Raw genomic sequence first — 24,150 nt, forward strand, 5'->3', positions numbered from 1 at the left:
CGGTGGCCTTACTATACTTTGGCCTTGCTGGTCGGTAAGTATACTGATATACGACAAGACGGGCAACCATCAGCAGTGTCACTCTGGTTGTAATCTTCGTAAAAATCCTTCAGCGATCATACACCCTTCATCTGGCACAAGTTTATAACACGTTCTCACAAGAAACATGTAGAAGAGGAATAAATTTGACTAGTCATATTCAACTGCCAAGTAGTGTCACTGAATCGAGAATTTTGGGTAGCTTTGAAAGTAGGTTGGATAGGGACATGGGGGGGTGTGAGATAGACGTGCCTAGGATGGACCAGTAGGCCTGCTGCAGTGCTCCTCCTGTCTCATGTTCTTAAAAGCTCCGGTCTGTAGATGGTTCCAACTCCATTTTTATGTTTAGTGCTGAGCTGAGGTTAGGTTAGGTTAAAACTGAGACACATGTTCAAGAAAGGTATGCACAACTTGTCAGACACTGCAACATCATGGAATCTTGGTTCAGAGGACAACTTCATGACCTCCACGGCTGCTACAACTACCTACTATAACTAACCCATCTCTTTGGGTATGATCTACTTCCAATGGGAAATCCCGCCTACCAGTGACTGCCCTCGTCTGCTACCCGTCCATACCCACCTGACGCCTATATAAGCACCAGCCTCCTTGCCTGTGCTCCAGAACCTCTACAACTACGGTGCTCTCCACACCTCCAAGGCTGAGGGACTGATTACCTCATGGATGGGAAACGTCTACAATAAAGATACCCAGATGTTGCACATGTGTCTAATTTTCATCTTAACTTTCATCATTAGTCACCTCTGCATGCGACTGAAGAAGCCTGCCGCGTAGTCGAAACGTCTCGGGAATAAACATAAAAACATAATGGAGGAACTGCAGCAGACCTACTGGCCCATGCAAGGCAGGTCCTTTTCATACTCATTAACAAAAATATTTTCTCACTACCATGCTGTTGCCCATGTGTCTTATTCATCAACATGTGGGCATTGCACATCATTATTATAATGGTTTGAAATGCAAAAATATATGGACAGGCAAGATAATGAAAAACATTGTAACACTTGGGTACCTTCATTGTCGAAATGACATTATATACCATTATTATGAAAAAAATAAACCTTAATTTGCACAACGTTTCGCTCACAGGCTAGCATTTTGAAGTCTAACTTAAAAAAAATTACCTGTCAGCGATACGTTAGCCAGATAAGGCTGAGTTTGCTGTAAAAGTCGACCAGCAAGCATTTTAAGAGAAAAGTTTACTACATAACTTTAGACACGTAAGAAATCAAGAGAAAGCTATTACAAGGGCCTGGCTTTGATATGAACTGAGCCACCATAACAGCTCCAGCCTGCCAAAATAAGTGCAATAAATCTTAGTCTAACCGGCGAGTATTAAAAAAGAGTGTAGAAAGAGATGAGAGGAAAGAGGGAGACGAGAGAAAGAGGGAGCTTATTTTTTTATTTAGCAAAATTGGATAGAGGAGTGTAGTGTGCTGTTGCACTATTCTGTATGATAGTTGGACAGTGGGGACACTAGATGTGTTTTCCTGCCATATTCCATCACTCAGGATGGTGCTCATGCAAGGTGTTGGAATGTGTCAACCTTAACTAGGAGACTTCAGTAGTAGGTCCTACCCAAATTGATGGGTTAGTCATAGAAGCCGTACGACTTCAGCACTGTTAGCCTCAGCTAGGACACTTCAGCAGTGTCAGCCTCAGCTAGGACACATCAGCAGCGTCAGCCTCAGCTAGGACACTTCAACAGTGTCAGCCTCAGCTAGGACACATCAGCAGCGTCAGCCTCAGCTACGACTCTTCAGCAGCGTCAGCCTCAGCTAAGACACCTGAAGTGTGTCAGCCTCAACTGGAAGACTTCAGTTGGACAATGAGGATATCGTCGGAGAGAGAGAAAGGAAGAGTCGGTAGAAAAAGATGAGAAAAGAGTGGGTAAAGGGGGCTGGTAAAGAGGGAAGAGAGGGGATATGAGAGGCTTAGCGAGGTAAGACGGGATATATTGATTGATTGTTTATTATGCGGCATCACATCATATGGACCATTGACAGCATTAGGTGACGGCAGGGAGAAAGTGGAGGGAAGAGGGATGGGGGGGAATAAAGAAAGGGAATAGCAGAGGAAGGAAGGAGTAAGCAGTGAAGAGTGGGAGGAACAGAAACGAATGGAGAAAGGGAGTAATGGAGGTATGAAGTAAGAGATAGAGAGAGGGAGGAAGAGTGATGAAGAAATTGGGAAATAGATAAAGGGAGGGAGGGAGTGAGACGGGCAGAGAGAATGAGAATGGAGATGAAGGGAATACTAAGTGAAAATATGGATTCAGAGCGTGGAGAGAGACAGACAGACAGACAGACAGAGACAGACAGAGAGAGAGACAGATAGAGAGAGAGCGAGAGGGAGGGAGGGAGGTAGGTTAGTGAGTATCCACAAAAAAAAGACAAAAAAAATGCACATGGAAAAAGCAATTCCTAGCGGCCGAGGCGGCAAACCCTGCTCTCCATATTACCAAATATTCCGGAATATACAGAATTTGCTATTTGGAAAACAATGTACATGCAGAATTCAAGTGAAAAAAATATATCCCGATTTGGATGCACAGTATTGAGAATGTTCTCTGGAAGCACGGCCAGAAAATGAGACAGTGTGTTCAAGTTCCCAGAAAGGTCTCTAAAGCTCACAGAAAGGTGCCGAGCCCTGCTAGCATTCCTGCCGAGAGTGGCGAAGTTGGTACCTGTTTAGGAGAAAGACATCTGTGTACCGTTCAGGACACTGATTAAAGACGACGTTTCGCCACGAGTGGCTTCTTCACTCTTAACACTGTCTCCGCCTCCTCCTGCTTCGACTCACCTGACTACAGTATATAAACCACTTACCCGCTCTTATGCAGTACTTTCTTCAAGACTAATGGACTGAACACATCGATTCCGGACTGAGGGACTGATTACCTCAAACTCCTCCTCTATATTCGCCGTTCTTCTTTGTATTGGACTGAGAAGCCACTGTGTGGCGAAACGTTTCCTCAATAATGATTCCAAAATGTTGCACAAGTGTCTCATTCTTCAACTTATCGCTTTTCTAAACCATTTATCACACAGAGATAACCAAAAAAATGAGTTTATATAGTGGCGGAATCACCATTTTGTTTACTGTCAGAGAAGCTGGTGTTTCCCAGAGCTAAAGAACCAGGCAAGAATTCTGTTGAGGATGGTTTCAGAGTTCGAAACGCAAACACGTTTAACGAGACTGTTACAACCAGCAGAGTGCACAACAACCTGTCTTTACCGTTTTATTTTCTTTAACCTGACTGTCAGAGTGTAAATGAATGTTGAGTCTTTCTTTAGCTCAGGAGCGAAGCAATAAATGAAACACTTAAAAAGTTCCTGTATCACCATCGAGTCTTAAGTTGTTTAACACCAAGATACACTGGTGTAGACTGTTTACCCTCAAGATACACTGGTGTAGACTGTTTACCCTCAAGATACACTGGTGTAGACTGTTTACCCTCAAGATACACTGGTGTAGACTGTTTACCCTCAAGATACACTGGTGTAGACTGTTTACCCTCAGGATACACTGGTGTAGACTGTTTACCCTCAGGATACACTGGTGTAGACTGTTTACCCTCAGGATACACTGGTGTAGACTGTTTACCCTCAGGATACACTGGTGTAGACTGTTTACCCTCAGGATACACTGGTGTAGACTGTTTACCCTCAGGATACACTGGTGTAGACTGTTTACCCTCAGGATACACTGGTGTAGACTGTTTACCCTCAGGATACACTGGTGTAGACTGTTTACCCTCAGGATACACTGGTGTAGACTGTTTACCCTCAGGATACACTGGTGTAGACTGTTTACCCTCAGGATACACTGGTGTAGACTGTTTACCCTCAAGATACACCAGACTGTTTCACTACAATATATACCAAGTCTACACTGCTTCACTACAATATATACCAAGTCTACACTGCTTCACTACAATATACACCAAGTCTACACTGCTTCACTACAATATACACCAAGTCTACACTGCTTCACTACAATATACACCAAGTCTACACTGCTTCACTACAATATACACCAAGTCTACACTGCTTCACTACAATATATACCAAGTCTACACTGCTTCACTACAATATATACCAAGTCTACACTGTTTCACTACAATATGCACTGGCCAAGGGTATGTATCAAAGTTTGCTAAATAAAAAAAAATCTACCGTCTCTCACATCTTTCCCAATGCTCCTTGCAGTCACCTTAAACCTTACAGGCGCCCACATCCCTCCACCTTATACATTCATCCCCCGTCAAATCACCCCACACTCATCTATCCCATGAACTCTCAACGTCTCGACCACTCACCCACTGATCTTTACTATCTATCCCTTACTCTCTTTCACATCTAGTATGCCCCAGATCGAGATGTTTTCCCCTACCTCTCCCCCTCCCCCCTCTCTCCCCCTCAATGCTCTCAGCCATGCCCGTATTCCTGTGCCTCCTCTTTTCCTTTCCTAATTTCCCCTCTTCTCATTTCCCCCACTTCTGTCCCCACAAACTTTCCTTATCCCCCACTTCCTCCTACCACAGTCTTTCTCAGTAAAACTTTGAGACTGGGACAGAACCAAAACTGGTAACATAATGTATATGGGAGCAGCATTAATAAAGGGTTATAAAAGAATTTACATGGAGTTAGACAAATGTGGAGAACCAGCGTCAAGGGTAGCAGAAGAAAACCCGGGTGTATCTCTCACAGCGACAAAGCTCTCGGGAATAATATGCAGTGCATTACTCCCTGAGGGATACTATGTAATGAGGAGTGAAAGAAAATAAAGGAGACAAATCAGTTTCACTTATGGGTAGAACCCATCGGAATTTTAAAGAACGTGGGTGAGTTTCAGGACTACATTATAGGAATAATAACAAGTGGATGATAAAAGATAACAGCAGTGAAATAAAATCTGCCGCTGAGTATCAAGAGATCAAGACAGGAGTGTAAGGATAACATGGCTACAAGAAATGTAGGGTGACGGGGCATCATCCGATTAAGACCTAACAGGAGAGACTGCGTTTTTTCCTAACGAGAAAACACCAATATTTCATAGACGGTGGAGAATCAACTATACCAGCAGCAGCATCTGAAGAAGAGCAGACATAACAGCAACTGTCACAGCTGCTAGTCTCTCCTGTGTCATGATGACGTCCATGAGAGCTGTTGTTTATCCTTCCTTCTTCCTGGAGGTTATTAGTGTGGTTGACGGCTCATATTCTCTTGTGTCTTACCTTTCTAGTGACGTGTTAATGTCATATTTGTGATGTCGTAATGTTGGTGAATGTTCCCTCACGTCCTCTAGCACATTCACGTAGTCCTTTTTCCTTTATGATTTTTTTTTTTTTTTTGAGGATTTGATCTTTAATAATATTCTTGTTTCATCATGACCGTCCTTTCCATAACTGACCAGCTACTCGGTCTCAGGACTCTGTCATTTACTAGCATGAGTGGGAGCTGCCCTCCTCTTCCTTGGATCAAATTTAAGTGATTCCCATTCCCCCCCTCAGGCACTGTATGACCCATATATGATTAAAGTAGCCCGTCCTTCAACTTGAACAGTGTGGGGATATCGACGCTGTAAAATATTACGCAGTTTAGTGCAGTTTAGCACGAAACGGGTAGGGTTTGAACCCATGGCAAGTGAATTTTAGGACTCACTTGGCACGAGTTCAAACTCTACCCGTTCCATGATATGCTGCCTATTAATGTTGCTAGTTACTGGTTTTTAATATAGGTTAATTCATAATAATATAATCTAGACTCGTGAACGAACGTTTGCCTTTTGAAGTTCTAAGTTATATCAAGTTTAAGAGGACTCAAAATTTGAAGGTTGAAATTGGTAATATCCTCGTATTGCGAAGTCTCGACTGTAACTTAACAAATATTAAAGCTTCGTGGAGATTTAGGTCGAACAAAAATCAGAGAGGTGTATTGCGTGAAAAAATGCACGTTCTGTATGGAAGAGAAGTTGTACCAAGTAACAATTATTGCTGCTGTTATTTTTATTTGAAACTAGCAAAAAACTAGCACGGGAAAAAACAGCTGTTAGATAAGGAGTTTGCTGTTCATTCTAGGACAGCCAGGTAATTCAATGCATTTCCCAGGATTAGAGCAACAGCCTGGTTGAACAGGCAGTCAACAGAGAAGCATGGCACCATGCCGGGCTGATAAAATAGGAAAAACTCGAATCCAGTCACACTTATATTACAGATCTATCACAGCTCTGGCAAAATCAGGAGAGGTATCGGAACTGGAGCAAATACAGATATTATTTGACTCTTTGTTTTTCTGTCTTTTCTAGTCCTTAATCTATGTAGACATAGTTCTCAGCTGACATTCTCGGTGTTGGCTTCCAAGTCCTCTGATATCTGCCTTTCCCATACATTCACGTGTACCAGCAGAGAATCAATAAAGCATTTACACTACTAAGAACGCCTTAAAGTCCTCGGAGCGTAGGAGAGAGAGAGAGAGAGAGAGAGAGAGAGAGAGAGAGACTAGCCTGAGGATGGGCAGCGAGACTAGAAAAACCCTCGAAACCGGTCACAGGCTTGTTTCAGGTAGGAACGACACGTCTCACTGGCTCTGCAAAAGCTGATTTTTTTTCTTCCGACAATTGACTACCTTTGAGTGCTCGCTTTCCACTCTGTGCACCACTGGTCAAACTTCTCCCCAAGACTTCCCCAATACGTCCAGTCTTCCTATCCCGTTTTAACCAGTAACTCCAGTATTATTAGAATAACACTCCTTATTACCAGTACACGCTGTCTTGTACACCTAGATAATGTAAAATAGTAATAGATAGTTCTTAGCAAATAGCCAAGGTGTGGAATTTCAGATCCTCTACAATCTGTCTTTCCCATAAATGTCCATGTAGTACACCCAGTCCTCACTACCAGTGCACACAGTCCTCACTACCAGTATACCCAGTCCTCGCTACCAGTGCACACAGTCCTCGCTACCAGTACACCCAGTTCTCGCTACCAGTACACCCAGTCCTCGCTACCAGTGCACACAGTCCTCACTACCAGTACACCCAGTCCTCGCTACTAGTGCACCCAGTCCTTACTACCAGTACACCCAGTCCTCGCTACCAGTGCACACAGTCCTCACTACCAGTACACCCAGTCCTCGCTACTAGTGCACACAGTCCTCACTACCAGTATACCCAGTCCTCGCTACCAGTGCACACAGTCCTCACTACCAGTACACCCAGTCCTCGCTACCAGTGCACCCAGTCCTCGCTACCAGTACACCCAGTCCTCGTTACCAGTGCACACAGTCCTCGCTACGAGTACACCAGTCCTCGCTACCAGTGCACCCAGTCCTCACTACCAGTACACCCAGTCGTCGCTACCAGTGCACACAGTCCTCACTACCAGTACACCCAGTCCTCGCTACCAGCGCACCCAGTCCTTGCTACCAGTGCACCCAGTCCTCGCTACCAGTATACCCAGTCCTCGCTACCAGTATACCCAGTCCTCGATACCATTATACCCAGTCCTCGCTACCAGTGCACCCAGTCCTCGCTACCAGTGCACCCAGTCCTTGCTACCAGTGCACCCAGTCCTTGCTACCAGTGCACCCAGTCCTCGCTACCAGTGCACACAGTCCTCACTACCAGTACGCCCAGTCGTCGCTACCAGTGCACACAGTCCTCACTACCAGTACACCCAGTCCTCGCTACTAGTGCACACAGTCCTCACTACCAGTATGCCCAGTCCTCGCTACCAGTGCACACAGTCCTCACTACCAGTACACCCAGTCCTCGCTACCAGTGTACCCAGTCCTCGCTACCAGTACACCCAGTCCTCGTTACCAGTGCACACAGTCCTCACTACGAGTACACCCAGTCCTCGCTACCAGTGCACCCAGTCCTCACTACCAGTACACCCAGTCCTCGCTACCAGTGCACCCAGTCCTCACTACCAGTACACCCAGTCCTCGCTACCAGTGCACCCAGTCCTCGCTACCAGTGCACACAGTCCTCACTACCAGTACGCCCAGTCCTCTCTACCAGTGCACGCAGACCTCTCTACCAGTGCACCCAGTCCTCGCTACCAGTGCACACAGTCCTCACTACCAGTACGCCCAGTCCTCGCTACCAGTACACCCAGTCCTCGCTACCAGTACACCCAGTCCTCGCTAACAGTGCACCCAGTCCTTTACCGGGACACAGCTTTCATCTCAACACGACAAACTCGCCTATCTCGTTCAGGCCTGAGTGTGGATCCTTCCCAATTATAGACGAGTTGGGTGTCTCACGCAAGGAACAACAAACCACACTAGAAACACACACACACACACACACACACACACACACACACACACACACACACACAAACCTACTGGAGTTCTATGACATGGTGACAGCAGTAAGACAAGAGAGAGAGGGGTGGGTGGATTGCATTTTCTTGGACTGCAAGAAGGCGTTTGACACAGTTCCACACAAGAGATTGGTGCAAAAACTGGAGGACCAAGCAGGGATAACAGGGAAGGCACTACAATGGATCAGGGAATACTTGTCAGGAAGACAGCAGCGAGTCATGGTACGTGGCGAGGTGTCAGAGTGGGCACCTGTGACCAACGGGGTCCCGCAGGGGTCAGTCCTAGGACCAGTGCTGTTTCTGGTATTTGTGAACGACATGACGGAAGGAATAGACTCTGAGGTGTCCCTGTTTGCAGATGACGTGAAGTTGATGAGAAGAATACACTCGATCGAAGACCAGGCAGAACTACAAAGGGATCTGGACAGGCTGCAGACCTGGTCCAGCAATTGGCTCCTGGAGTTCAATCCCACCAAGTGCAAAGTCATGAAGATTGGGGAAGGGCAAAGAAGGCCGCAGACGGAGTACAGTCTAGGGGGTCAGAGACTACAAACCTCACTCAAGGAAAAAGATCTTGGGGTGAGTATAACACCAGGCACATCTCCTGAAGCGCACATCAACCAAATAACTGCTGCAGCATATGGGCGCCTAGCAAACCTCAGAACAGCATTCCGACATCTTAATAAAGAATCATTCAGGACCCTGTACACCGTGTATGTTAGGCCCATATTGGAGTATGCGGCACCAGTTTGGAACCCACACCTAGCCAAGCACGTGAAGAAACTAGAGAAAGTGCAAAGGTTTGCAACAAGACTAGTCCCAGAGCTAAGAGGTATGTCCTACGAGGAGAGGTTAAGGGAAATCAACCTGACGACACTGGAGGACAGGAGAGATAGGGGGGACATGATAACGACATACAAAATACTGAGAGGAATTGACAAGGTGGACAAAGACAGGATGTTCCAGAGATTGGACACAGTAACAAGGGGACACAGTTGGAAGCTGAAGACACAGATGAATCACAGGGATGTTAGGAAGTATTTCTTCAGCCACAGTAAGTGGAATAGTTTGGGAAGCGATGTAGTGGAGGCAGGATCCATACATAGCTTTAAGCAGAGGTATGATAAAGCTCACGGCTCAGGGAGAGTGACCTAGTAGCGATCAGTGAAGAGGCGGGGCCAGGAGCTCGGACTCGACCCCCGCAACCTCAACTAGGTGAGTACAACTAGGTGAGTACACACACACACACACTGTAATGAGATTTTTCATTGATAACGTTTTTGTTCAACGTTTTGTGGGCTAAATGCTGTCAGGATTGAATCTCATTACATTTCATTTGTGTCTATCCATCGTGTCAGTTTTTTGTGCCATTTCTCTCCAACAATCTAGTGTCATTGACACGGCTTGCTGACAAGAAGGAGCGAACATGAATATTCATGATTCTACAATAGTCTCTCCTCGAATTTCTTATATAATAATAATAATAATAATAATAATAATAATAATTTATTATATTCAAAGGAAAGGCCCATACAGGGCCTAAGTGAAACAAATGGATGAGCATTAGTAGGGACATGAGCGGATTTGCCGTTGTCGCTAAGATAGACCATCAGATGAATTCTGACGAGGACGCTGAGAACACTGGATGCGTTGATGTTGTGGTCGTTCAGGTGGTGAATACAGTTTGATGTGGTTAGATGTAACGTTTCATCGCAGGGAGAGGGAAGTAACTACATCGCATATAAACCTAAATGATGTGAATCCCAGCCAGACTGAGTGAGTGGAAGATTTGGGTGTACTGGTTAGCAGGGATGTGGAACCAGGACTGCAATGCTTGGTGTACACATGCACTAATGGTAAAAATCTTGGCTTTATTTCAGGAAGCATGAGAAATCAGGGTCCTTGGGTTGTACTTCAACTTTATGTATCCTTGTGGGGCCTCATTTGGATTGTGCTGCTTATTTCTGGTCTCAATATAACGGACTGGACCTGGATGCACTGGAAAACGTACATAGAAGGGATACGAAGATAATTACGTCTGTCAGAGAGCTTTCTTGATATGGGCTGAGGGCACTAAGTTTGCATCCTCAGGAGACGCGTAGAATTAGGGAAAGGATGTGGTTGAGGTGTGCAGGTGGACAGCTGGAACTGACAAAGAAGATACGAATAGCGTGCAGAAGTTATCCAGCAAGGACGCAGCTCGTAGCAGTGGATTCAAGTTGGATATGTTTGGATTTGAAAGGGATGTGGGAGATGGATGGTTTGCCAGTGGATTAGTAGATGAGTGGAACAAACTTCCAAGCTCTTAAAATAGGCTGGACGGGTGCGTGGGTAGGTGTGAGGCGGACTGGCCTAGCATAGACCAGAAGGCTTACAGCAGTGTTCCTTTCTTCTGCTCTTCTGTATCCATTTAGGTTTGATTCGAGGAAGAGGAGGCTAGCGCCAGTTCCTTGCATCAAGATCATGGTGATATGAAATGTCACAAAAATTAGTGGATAAGAGGAACAACAACTGCAGCATTCTAAGACTCCTCCATCAGAGTGATGTCCAATCTGGTCAGGAGAGAGCCCTGAGACCACACAATCAGGGTGGAGTGCAGTCTGGTCAGGAGAGGTCCCTGGGACCACACAATCAGGGTGGACTGCAGTCTGGTTAGGAGAGAGCCCTGAGACCACACAATCAGGGTGGAGTGCAGTCTGGTCAGGAGAGGTCCCTGGGATCACACAATCAGGGTGGAGTGCAGCCTGGTTAGGAGAGGGCCCTGAGACCACACAATCAAGGTGGAGTGCAGTTTGGTCAGGAGAGGTCCCTGGGACCACACAATCAGGGTGGAGTGCAATCTGGTCAGGAGAGGTCCCTGGGGTTGGGCCCTGGTAATGACCAGCTCGGCAGCCACACCCCACACCTATGTTAGGCTATTCTGTTTCCAGTACACAGCCTCCAGTGCACGCTTTGATGATGATCGATTCCCTCGTGTACGAGTCCAGTGCGCTTTAATACAGGGATACATGCATACAGGGATACATGCATGCAGGGATACAGGCATACAGGGATGCGTGCATGCGAGGATACATTTATACAGGGGTACATGCTTGCAAGGATACATGCATAAAGGGATATGTGCATGCAAGGATACATGCATAAAGGGATACATGAATGCAAGGATACATGCATATAGAGATACATGCACACATTAAAGCATCAACAGACATGTGCTCTTGAAGCCGGGAGTGAACGCAGTAGCCGTCAGCGAAGAGGCGGGCCCAGGAGCTGAGACTTGACCCCTACAACCACACCGCATATACACATGCACATATAGCCAAATAGCTGTTGAGGCATCTGTGGCAGAGTGGTCTAAAGCGTCACTTAGGGAACCTTGCCAGACTCCCCTGACATGGTTTCGAATCCTGCTGACTTCGACCTTTCTCTGTGTATACCTCCGCTTGTTTCTGCGTGGTGCATTCATTATATATTCCCACGGATAGATATATATATATATATATATATATATATATATATATATATATATATATATATATATATATATATATATATATATATATATAAATGGGAGAGGGGACTAAAATGCCGATAGCAAGAGGCTAGTAACCTCTTCTCTTGTATACGTTACTAAATTTGAAGAGAAAATATTTCGTTTTTCTTTTTAGATCACCCTCGGTGGGACACAACCAGTTCGTTGAAAAAGAAATCATATATATATGCCGTGCCGAATAGGTAAAACTGGTCAATAGCAAGAACTCGTTTAAAATTAAGTCCTTTCCAAAATTTTCTCTTTTACGTTTAAAGATATATTTTTTCATTTATGTTAATGTAAAAATTAACGATTAATAATTTAGATTAATCCAACCAATTAATAATTAATAATTTAGATTAATTCCACAAAATATATTTTACATAAGTTTACAATAATTTAATAATAAACAGAATGAAATATATTTTTTCGTTAGGTTCAGAATGATGTTTGCCAAATTGTTGCATACACAAATCTTTGCTTGCCTTATTCGGCAAGAAGAGCGTTGCTATTTAAGCAAAAATCGCAAGTTTTACCTATTCAGCACAATATATATATTTTTTTTATTTTTTATTATCACACTGGCCGATTCCCACCAAGGCCCGAAAAAGAAAAACTTTCACCATCATTCACTCCATCACTGTCTTGCCAGAAGGGTGCTTTACACTACAGTTTTTAAACTGCAACATTAACACCCCTCCTTCAGGGTGCAGGCACTGTACTTCCCATCTCCAGGACTCAAGTCCGGCCTGCCGGTTTCCCTGAACCCCTTCATAAATGTTACTTTTCTCACACTCCAACAGCACGTCAAGTATTAAAAACCATTCGTCTCCATTCACTCCTATCAAACACGCTCACGCACGCCTGCTGGAAGTCCAAGCCCCTCGCACACAAAACCTCCTTTACCCCCTCCCTCCAACCTTTCCTAGGCTGACCCCTACCCCGCCTTCCTTCCACTACAGACTGATACACTCTTGAAGTCATTCTGTTTCGCTCCCTTCTCTCTACATGTCCAAACCACCTCAACAACCCTTCCTCAGCCCTCTGGACAACAGTTTTGGTAATCCCGCACCTCCTCCTAACTTCCAAACTACGAATTCTCTGCATTATATTCACACCACACATTGCCCTCAGACATGACATCTCCACTGCCTCCAGCCTTCTCCTCGCTGCAACATTCATCACCCATGCTTCACACCCATATAAGAGTGTTGGTAAAACTATACTCTCATACATTCCCCTCTTTGCCTCCAAGGACAAAGTTCTTTGTCTCCACAGACTCCTAAGTGCACCACTCACCCTTTTCCCCTCATCAATTCTATGATTCACCTCATCTTTCATAGACCCATCCGCTGACACGTCCACTCCCAAATATCTGAATACATTCACCTCCTCCATACTCTCTCCCTCCAATCTGATATCCAATCTTTCATCACCTAATATTTTTGTTATCCTCATAACCTTACTCTTTCCTGTATTCACTTTTAATTTTCTTCTTTTGCACACCCTACCAAATTCATCCACCAATCTCTGCAACTTCTCTTCAGAATCTCCCAAGAGCACAGTGTCATCAGCAAAGAGCAACTGTGACAACTCCCACTTTATGTGTGATTCTTTATCTTTTAACTCCATTCCTCTTGTCAAGACCCTCGCATTTACTTCTCTTACAACCCCATCTATAAATATATTAAACAACCACGGTGACATCACACATCCTTGTCTAAGGCCTGCTTTTACTGGGAAATAATTTCCCTCTTTCCTATGTACTCTAACTTGAGCCTCACTATCCTCGTAAAAACTCTTCACTGCTTTCAGTAACCTACGTTCTACACCATACACCTGCAACATCTGCCACATTGCCCCTCTATCCACCCTGTCATACGCCTTTTCCAAATCCATAAATGCCACAAAGACCTCTTTAGCCTTATCTAAATACTGTTCACTTATATGTTTCACTGTAAACACCTGGTCCACACACCCCCTACCTTTCCTAAAACCTCCTTGTTCATCTGCTATCCTATTCTCCGTCTTACTTTTAATTCTTTCAATAATAACTCTACCATACACTTTACCAGGTATACTCGGGTGTGTATATATATATATATATATATATATATATATATATATATATATATATATATATATATATATATATATATATATAATTTATTTATTTATTTTTATTATCAGACTGGCCGATTCCCACCAAGGCAGGGTGGCCCGAAAAAGAAAAACTTTCACCATCATTCACTCCATCACTGTCTTGCCAGAAGGGTGCTTTACACTACAGTTTTTAAACTCCAACATTAACACCCCTCCTTCATATATATATATATATATATATATATATATATATATATATATATATATATATATATATATATATATATATATATATATATATATATTAATCTCACTCCTTGTGAGCTGGTGTTGACGTGGCAAGACAAATATGATATATCTTCCACACGTGGCACACTTTGTAACTATTTCCCATGACAGAGTCATCAGGCTAGAATAATCTCCCTATTCACGCTTCTCTCTCTCTCTCTCTCTCTCTCTCTCTCTCTCTCTCTCTCTCTCTCTCTCTCTCTCTCTCTCTCTCTCTCTCTCTCTCTCTCTCTCTCTCTCTCTCTCTCTCTCTCTCTCTCGCTGACTCACACTATGCTTGGCTTCCGGAGGAAATGGCATTGCTTGGCCATACATCGAGCTAACGAACAGTCTTGCATATAGAGCTCAGACATTTCAGTAAGCTCTTTGAGAGCAATGTCTCGACGTGTCTGGTCTGTTTAATTGACTTGGTCATAAGTCAATTTTATTAATTTTATTCCCTAGCTAATGATCTTTCAATATATTTTTTAAATTTTCAGCAAACACCGTCAGTATAAATAATATATGCAAGACAAGCCACGGGGGGTGGAAATCTTTAGCCCAAGTACTTTCACACTTCTCAGTGCATCATCAGGAGTTATGCAGTGTTGCATGGCTGCAACTGAAGGAGTGAGGACAGACCCGCACGGCGTTATTCTGAGAAAACTTCCCCTTCTTCAGTTACAACCTTGCAACATTGCATAACTCCTGATGACGCACTGAGAAGTGTGAAAGTACTTATATATATATATATATATATAATATATATATATATATATATATATATATATATATATATATATATATATATACACACACACACACACACACACACACACACACACACACACACACACACACACACACACACACACACACACACGCATTGACAGAAAACACAGTCATGAATACATTGGTAAAATACATCAAGAGTTATGAATCTCTTCCAGCTCCTTCGAATCCGGACGCAAGCCAAGTATGCAGCAAGCATTTCCCTTTGGATGGCCACGCAGAGGCGCTGGAACATGAATTTGGCTGCCCTTTGGTCCCTGCTGGTGTCGATGAGTCTGGAACCCAGTTCTTTGAGGAAACGTGTGGCATTTTTTCGCCATGATCCCAAGGTCTCTGATCCCACTGGGATAAATTGATACTGTTGGCTTATGTCCCTGTACTAGCTGATCTTGTACTCCTCCCTGTGATCAGCAGCTCCTCCCTGTCGCCCGACACTGTTATGGATGTAGGTGACAGCCAGTGTCGTCACACAGGTATAGTCCCATGCTAAGAGTTTGCCATCCTTCCAAGGATAGATGGTGATCCTGTCGGGTTGACATCACACCACAGATCCTTAATCCTTTATAATTCACTCACATTAAACGTTAATAATTTTAAACAAGTTCCAGAAACCACACTACAAGAAAAAGAATATATATATAACCCATGGGGATCGTTCCTGGCAAATTAATTCCATTGTTAGTGCCATTAATGGGATTCAAATCATCACTTAATCCACTGAAACCAATTACAGAATGAATAAAGGTATATATATATAATTACTGACAGTATAGCAGCTGGTGTTTCGTGGGCTTTGTGACACTTCATTGTGTATGCAACGTCGATAATTGATCAGTGATTACCGGGATAATGACTACCAGGGTGATTAATGTAGCGCAGCTTCATGAACTGGATCGCAATGGTTCTTGATCTCTTTGTTTATTAATTCCGTGCGGGGAAAAAGACTTCACTGCACGTTGCGAACACGCGGGAGTCGTAAATCATGTCACCAATAATAAGAAAAATAATGTATCAATAATGAATACTAAATAATAATTAACAGTAATAATGACATTTATAAATCAGAATAATGGCAGTTATAGATAATGATAATTATGGATAATTATAAATAATTATTCATAATTATAGGCGACTAATTATTCATAATTAGTCGCCTCTTACGACACGCATGGCTTACGGAGGAAGAATTCTGCTCCACTTCCCCATGGAGATAAGAGGAAATAAACAAGAACAAGAACAAGTAAGAAAATAGAAGAAAGCCCAGAGGGATGTGTGTATATATACATATATGCTTGAACATGCATATATATATATATATATATATATATATATATATATATATATATATATATATATATATATATATATATATATATATATATATTATATAATATATATATATATTATATAATATATATATATATATATATATATATATATATATATATATATATATATATATATATATATATATATATTATATATATATATATATATATATATATATATATATATGTCGTGCCGAATATGTAAAACTGGTCAATTAGCAAGAACTCATTTAATTAAAATGATGTCCTTTCTAAAATTTTCTCTTATACGTTTAAAGATATATTTTTTTCATTAATTTTAATGTAAAAATTTTTAATTTTGCTCGATAAGTATCTTAGAAAACTTACCTAACCTTATTATAACAAGAACAATTTATTTTAGCCTAGCCCAACTAAATATATTTTAGATTTGTTTACAGTAATTTAATACTAAACAAACACAGTGAAATATATTTTTTTCGTTAGGTTCAGAATGATTTTGGCGAAATTATTGCATACGCAAATTTTCGCTTGTCATATATGGCAAGAAGAGCGTTGCTATTTAAGCCAAGATCGCAAGTTCTGCCTATTCGGCACGACATATATATATATATATATATATATATATATATATATATATATATATATATATATATATATATATATATATATATATATATATATATAATGTCGTGCCGAATATGTAAAACTGGTCAATTAGCAAGAACTCATTTAAAATTAAGTCCTTTCAGAAATTTTCTCTTATACGTTTAAAGATATATTTTTTCACTAATGTTAATGTAAAAATTTTTAATTTTGCACCAGAAGAATCTTAGAAAACTTACCTAACCGTATTATAACAAAATCAATTTATTTTAGCCTAACCCAACTAAATATATTTTAGATTTGTTTAGGAGGCCTGGTCACAGACCGGGCCGCGGGGGCGTTGACCCCCGAAACTCTCTCCAGGTAAACTCCAGGTAATAGTAATTTAATACTAAACAAACACAGTGAAATATATTTTTTTCGTTAGGTTCAAAATGATTTTGGCGAAATTATTGCATACACAAATTTTCACTTTCCCTATATGGCAAGATGAGTGTTGCTATTTAAGCCAAGATCGCAAGTTCTGCCTATTCGGCACGACATATATATATATATATATATATATATAAATATAAATATATATATGCAAAACAACCACTCTGAAAGAATAGAGAAATTCCAAGCGCTTTCGCGACTACTCACATTATCCTTGATAATGTGAGTAGTCACGAAAGCGCTTGGAATTTCTCTATTCTTTCAGAGTGGTTGTTTTGCATATTCTGAAATCACCTGTTTACTGTGATCTTATTGCATATATATATATATATATATATATATATATATATATATATATATATATATATATATATATATATATATATATGTCCTAGGTAGTAGGTTGGTAGACAGCAACCACCCAGGGAGGTACTACCGTCCTGCCAAGTGAGTGTAAAACGAAAGCCTGTAATTGTTTTACATGATGGTAGGATTGCTGGTGTCTCATAAATATGCAAGATTTGCTACTTCTACTTTCACTTAGGTCACACTACACATGCATGTTCAAGCATATATACACACACCCCTCTGGGCTTTCTTCTATTTTCTTACTAGTTCTTGTTCTTGTTCTTTATTTTCTCTTATCTGCATGGGGAAGTGGAGCAGAATTCTTCCTCCGTAAGCCATGCGTGTCGTAAGAGGCGACTAAAATGCCGGGAACAAGAGGCTAGTAACTCCTCCTTCTGTATACATTACTAAAGTTAAAAAGAGCAACTTTTGTTTTTCTTTTTGGGCCAACCTGCCTCGGTGGGATATGGCCGGTTTGTTGAAAAAAAAATATATATGTAATACTGTTATTTTGTATGTTAGAAGGGATCAAGGTCAGGGTCCCAAGACCGAAATGTTTTCTAATATATACGTCCTAGTGTTTGCTCACGCGTCTAGTATACTATACTGACACGTGTGCAACATGTTGATATCATTATTTTGAAGACATTTCGCCAACCAGTAGTTATATCAATTCAGTACCGTGCTTGGTAGCTGGAAACAGTGGTATCCAGGTATCGTTGTAGTCGATAGGCCCTGAATCCAATAAACCAGTACAAGAGCTTTTATATCGAGTACAAGATTATATACATCGAGTACAAGAGTATATACACCGAGTATAAGAGTACATAGAGTACAAAAATATATACATCTTTTGGTGTATATACACATAGTTTGTTCCCATTTTTAGGTACCGAAGTATTCTGATTGGTGGTAAGGTGTTATGCAGCCTTGATTTGAGAGGCAAGATCCCTTCAGGGAAGTGCCTTGATACCGGTGAGACGGATCTTGATGGAAGAAATTGGATGTGTTGTCTCTTTCCTTGGATTAAACCTTAGTGCATGTGTGACTCCTTCGGGTTTAGCGCTTCCCTTGATAACTGAGAGGCAAGACTTTCACAGACGTTTGGTTCAAGAGCTTTATAGTATCATTCTAATAAAGCTTTAAAGACGACGCTTTGCTCTAAATAGAGCTTTAGGCGACCTTTAACTCTAAACGTACCTTTACACGTCTCGCCCTAACCAGAGCTTTATAGATGGCGTCTGACTCTAAACAGAGCGAGAAATCTCCTGTACATAAAGCTTTGCTCTCTACGTAGTGCTTCTGCCAGCTTGGGGACAATTGCTCAGGGGATCATTGAAGGACTGAGTCAGGGAAGTTAATCACAAGGTTTAGAAATGCGAGTGACTGAGGAAATGAGATATCTGCTTTATTCTCCCAGCTCATGTGTCAGACAATGACAGACAAGATGATCCGCAAAAATGTACCCAGAAGAAAGAGAGAGAGAGAGAGAGAGAGAGAGAGAGAGAGAGAGAGAGAGAGAGTGAGTGAGAGGGGAGAGGAAAAGGGGAAGGGAATTACGAGATAATGAAGGAAGGAAAAGAAGGGTATAACCGAGATTTGCTATTAGGTAGGTGTTATGGTGAGCTGAGATGATGGTGTAGATTGTTTTTATACAGCAAAATTGGATACCTCGAGAGTGTGCGACTACCATTTTCTATACGATGGTTACATAGTGGAAAAAAAAAAGCTAGCTATGTTTCCCCGTCATATTCCGTCACGCAGGATGGGTTACGTACATAAACTGTCTTCAAATCCGTCAGTCTGGACTTTAGAGACTTCAGTAGGGCGAAGAGGATATCGTTAAGTATTCCATAAAAGGTTTATCAACTACGGGAACTTCTACAGAGGTATCTTTGAGGTGGGTTCTGGGTGGAAGGTTGTGAGTTGTGGGATGAGCTGGGATGTAACATCTTCAGCCAGTCAGTGTAGCTCACACGCCTCACACTACAAGCAGACCGCTGGCAAATCTCTGAAGATTTTCAGCTTCTTAAAGTACTTGCTGGCCTCAAGCTGGCAAAGCTAAGTTGGATGGCAGTATTGCCGACAAGTGTAATAGAATCTTGAAGAGGAAATCTTTATTAATGACGTTTCGTTCCAGGTAAATGTTTATTAGTCATAAATACTATTTTATTATAGCTCACATAGAGCGAAACATCGCCTTGAAGGTCTTCCTGGCAAGACTATGCAAGTGGTGTTGCCTCTTCAGTCTTCAATTAGTCATACGTTTTTAATGCACTTTCAACAATTTGCAACTCTGTTTTGAAATATTTCCAACGATAATTTTTAAACCACTTTTATTTCTTGATTTGAAATTCCGTTCATCTGTGCCGCCCTGTTCATGGTATAAAATAATATTTCTTTGTTTTCCCGTAATCGTTTTCGATTTTGCATGAGGACGGCTATATTTAAATTACTTCTACTCTTTTACGCCTAGTACTCTAAAAAAAAGCCTGAACCACTGTCTTTTTTGTTTTCACCCGCGTTGCTGCAACATTCTCACCTTGCGTCACAGCCAAACAAAAGTGTTGACTCCACTATATTCTTATACATTGTCTTGGGTTTATGGCAACAAATATCTTTCACATACGGCTATGTAACTTCATTTGTCTTGTATATTTTTTTGGTTTACCTCATCCTTCATAGACCCATCTGCTAATAAATCTATTAAATTGTCATCTTTTATTAAATCTGCTTATACATCGTCTCCCAAAATGTTTTCAAACACATTCACTTTCTCTTTTCATTTTCTGTCTAATCTATCCTCTGCTCCTTCATTCCTCCTTAAACGTATTCCCATCACTTTTCTCTCTCTCGTGTTTTAATTTGTTTTAACTTTCTTCTCTTACACACCATTCTGAGCTTTTTTTACACAGGGTTTTACAAAGTTAGGTTAAGAATTCCTAACTTTATTTACTAGGTAAGAGCTGTTTTCTTATGAGACGTACAGATGGGGAACAGGATGAAGTTGGAGCTATCTGTGGGCCAACTTCTGTGCTTGTCTTAGCGGAATTAATTTTCAGTCTTACAAAAACAGTGTCAAGTGCAAACATTAACTTAAACAACACTTCTTGTTTTTCATCAGATACGTTTAAGTATCTTCTAGGACATCAGTTCTTCCTAACGCTATCAGAAGGCCCACTGGCCCATGCGAGGCAGGTCCAAGTCCCTACCGGCTTAAGCCAATGCACCCAACCTAGTCAGGTCAGGTCACACTGACTTAAGGGAGGAACACGGCAACCGACCTGTTAGCACAAGCTATCAGGTCTAACTCACACCCACCCACATCTACTCATGTATTTATCCAACCTATTTTTAAAGCTACACAACGTTCTGGCCTCTATAACGGTACTTGGGAGTTTGTTCCACTCATCCACAACTCTATTACCAAACCAGTACTTTCCTATATCCCTCCTGAATCTGAATTTTTCCAACTTAAAACCATTGCTGCGAGTCCTGTCTAGGCTAGATATTTTCAGCACACTATTTACATCCCCTTTATTTATTCCTGTCTTCCACTTATAAACCTCAATCATATCCCCCCTAATTCTACGTCTTTCTAGAGAGTGCAGTTTCAGGGCCCTTAGTCTATCCTCATAGGGAAGGTTTCTGATACATGGGATCATCTTTGTCATCCTCCTTTGTACATTTTCCAGAGAATTTATATCCATTCTGTAATACGGTGACCAAAACTGTGCAGCATAATCTAAATGAGGCCTAACCAAGGATGTATAGAGTTGAAGAACAACCTGAGGACTCCTATTATTTATGCTTCTTGATATGAAGCCAAGGATTCTATTAGCTTTATTGCGAACACTTATGCACTGTTGTCTTGGTTTCAGATTACTGCTAACCAGAACTCCTAAATCTTTTTCGCAATCCGTAATATTAAGATCTACATTATTTAGTTTATATGTGGCATGGTTATTGTCCTGTCCAACATTTAGAACTTTGCATTTGTCTATATTAAACTGCATCTGCCACTTCTCCGACCACTGCATCAGTCTATTCAAATCTTCCTGGAGTGCTCGAATGTCCTCGTCAGAATGAATTCGACGGCCTATTTTGGTGTCATCGGCAAACTTGCCGATGTCGCTCTTTATGCCCTCATCTATGTCGTTTATATATCTCCTTTCATAAAAAAAAATTAAACATGCATTATGATATTACACACTCTTGTTAAAGTCAGTTTTTCAGGAAAATATTCCTCTTTTATCTGTGCACTGTGGCCTGAATCGCATTCTTCTCATAAAACTCAAACTCAACTTGCCCTCTGGTCTACTGCAAACAATAGTGAAGAAAAGACACGTTGCACGACAAACTTTTATTGAGGCGACGACGTTGCACTCAGTGTAAAGCTTGTTCTACAACCTGTGTCAGTTCTTAAAACGTACCATGTGGCTCATACATGTAAATTACTTATCATATCTTGTATTAAGATATGATAAGATTTTGTTCGTATTTTCAACCCCGGAGGGTTAGCCACCTTGGATAACCCAAGAAAGGCAGTGCGTCATCGAGGACTGTCTGTCTTATTTCTATTTTAAATCTTGTCCCCTAGGATACGACCCACAGCAATCGCCTAACACCCAGATACCTACTTGTATGCTAGGTGAACGAGACAGGTGTAAGGAAACACCCAGTGTTTCCACCCATGCCGGGGATCGCACCACGGACACTGTGCGTGTGTGTGTGAGGCGAGAGCCTCATACACACACAATGTCCGTGTGAATCCATAACCACAAAATAATAAACACAAACAATCTTCACACGACTCTTCCTGTCTTCCAGTGAGAGTATTTCCATTGTCTTCACTCTTTCGTAGTTTATATTTCATAACTCTGGGAATTATTTTCTGTATTTATATTTCTGTTGCCTCTGTCTGGCAGCGATTATCATCCAGCATCATTTGCACTCACTAACTCTCACGAGTGTAAAAAAATCTATTGTATCTGTTTTTTGTTTTTTTTGGAGGGGGGGGGAAGCAGATAATGGAGTGGTGGAACACAATAGTGCAGTTGCATTTTCCATATATTTGAAATATATCTTGCAGTTAGCAGATGCGGTCTGCGAAGGTCTTGCCATTGCTTTGATGTTACCTTCTTCTGACATCTTCCTAGCAGGATCCTCTTGCTGGGTCTGCCTCCACTGTTCTTCGTGGTTCATTCACCATCAACACTTCTCTCGCATTTAATTTCTTTGTAATGACACATGTACCTGTGCGTGTAGGTTTGCTCAATGAAGCAAACGTCGCGAAAATATATAAATGATGGGGTGGATAATGAAACTTTTCGAATAAAACAAAAATTCTATCGGTGACACTATTCAAATCAAGTACAAGGACACAAGTGCACCTAATGTGACTTTTTATTGTGGCAACGTTTCGCTCTCCAAGAGCTTTGTCAAACCGGCTTGACCAAGCTCCTGGAGAGCGAAACGTTGCCACAATAAAAATGTCACATTAGTTGCATTTGTGTCCTTTTACTTTACAAATTGTCGGTAATTCTACCAACATTATTACTATTCAAATCACTTGTGTTCTCTTGCTTAGAGTACTGCTCAGTGTTGACGACTCCATTCAAGGCAGGAGAGATATTACCTTCAAGCCAACCAAAAACACATCAGCATTACTACAAATTAAGTATTTTAGTGTGACGAGTAACCTTGTGGAAATCTGACACATTTATTCCCAAATTAACTGGGAAAATTTTCGTTGCTTATCGGATCAAATTATTTTCGTATTAGCAGATAAAATTAATTATTATAACACATAGCTTTCCAAAATATTTTAGTTATAAGAAAGGGAGGCTGCTTGTTGCTGCTAGTAGGTAATGGTATGGGATACCCAACACGATGAAAAAGATACAAACGCACCTGTATTGAATCCTTTATTGACGATTTTTCGCCTGTTTATTGGTACCTTTTATTTTTATATTTCCTTGATAATGTGAGAAGTCACGAAAGCTCTTCGAATTTCACTATTTTTCACAGTGGTTGTTCTGCATATTGTGTTATCACCTGTTTACTGCGACCTTTATATATATATAAGTACTACCGTCCTGCCAGATGACTGTGAAACAGAAACCTGTAACTGTTTTGCATGATGGTAGGATTGCTGGTTTCTTTTTCTGTCTCATAAACACGCTAGATAACAGGGATATCTTGCTACTCTGACTTACACTTTGGTCACACTTCACAGACACGCACATGCATATATATATACATACATCTAGGTTTTTCTCCTTTTTCTAAATAGCTCTTGTTCCTCTTTATTTCTTCTTTTGTCCATGGGGAAGTGGAAAAGAATCTTTCCTCCGTAAGTCATGCGT

This window comes from Cherax quadricarinatus, chromosome 49 (assembly GCF_038502225.1).
Source record: "Cherax quadricarinatus isolate ZL_2023a chromosome 49, ASM3850222v1, whole genome shotgun sequence".
Taxonomy (NCBI): Eukaryota; Metazoa; Arthropoda; class Malacostraca; order Decapoda; family Parastacidae; genus Cherax; species Cherax quadricarinatus.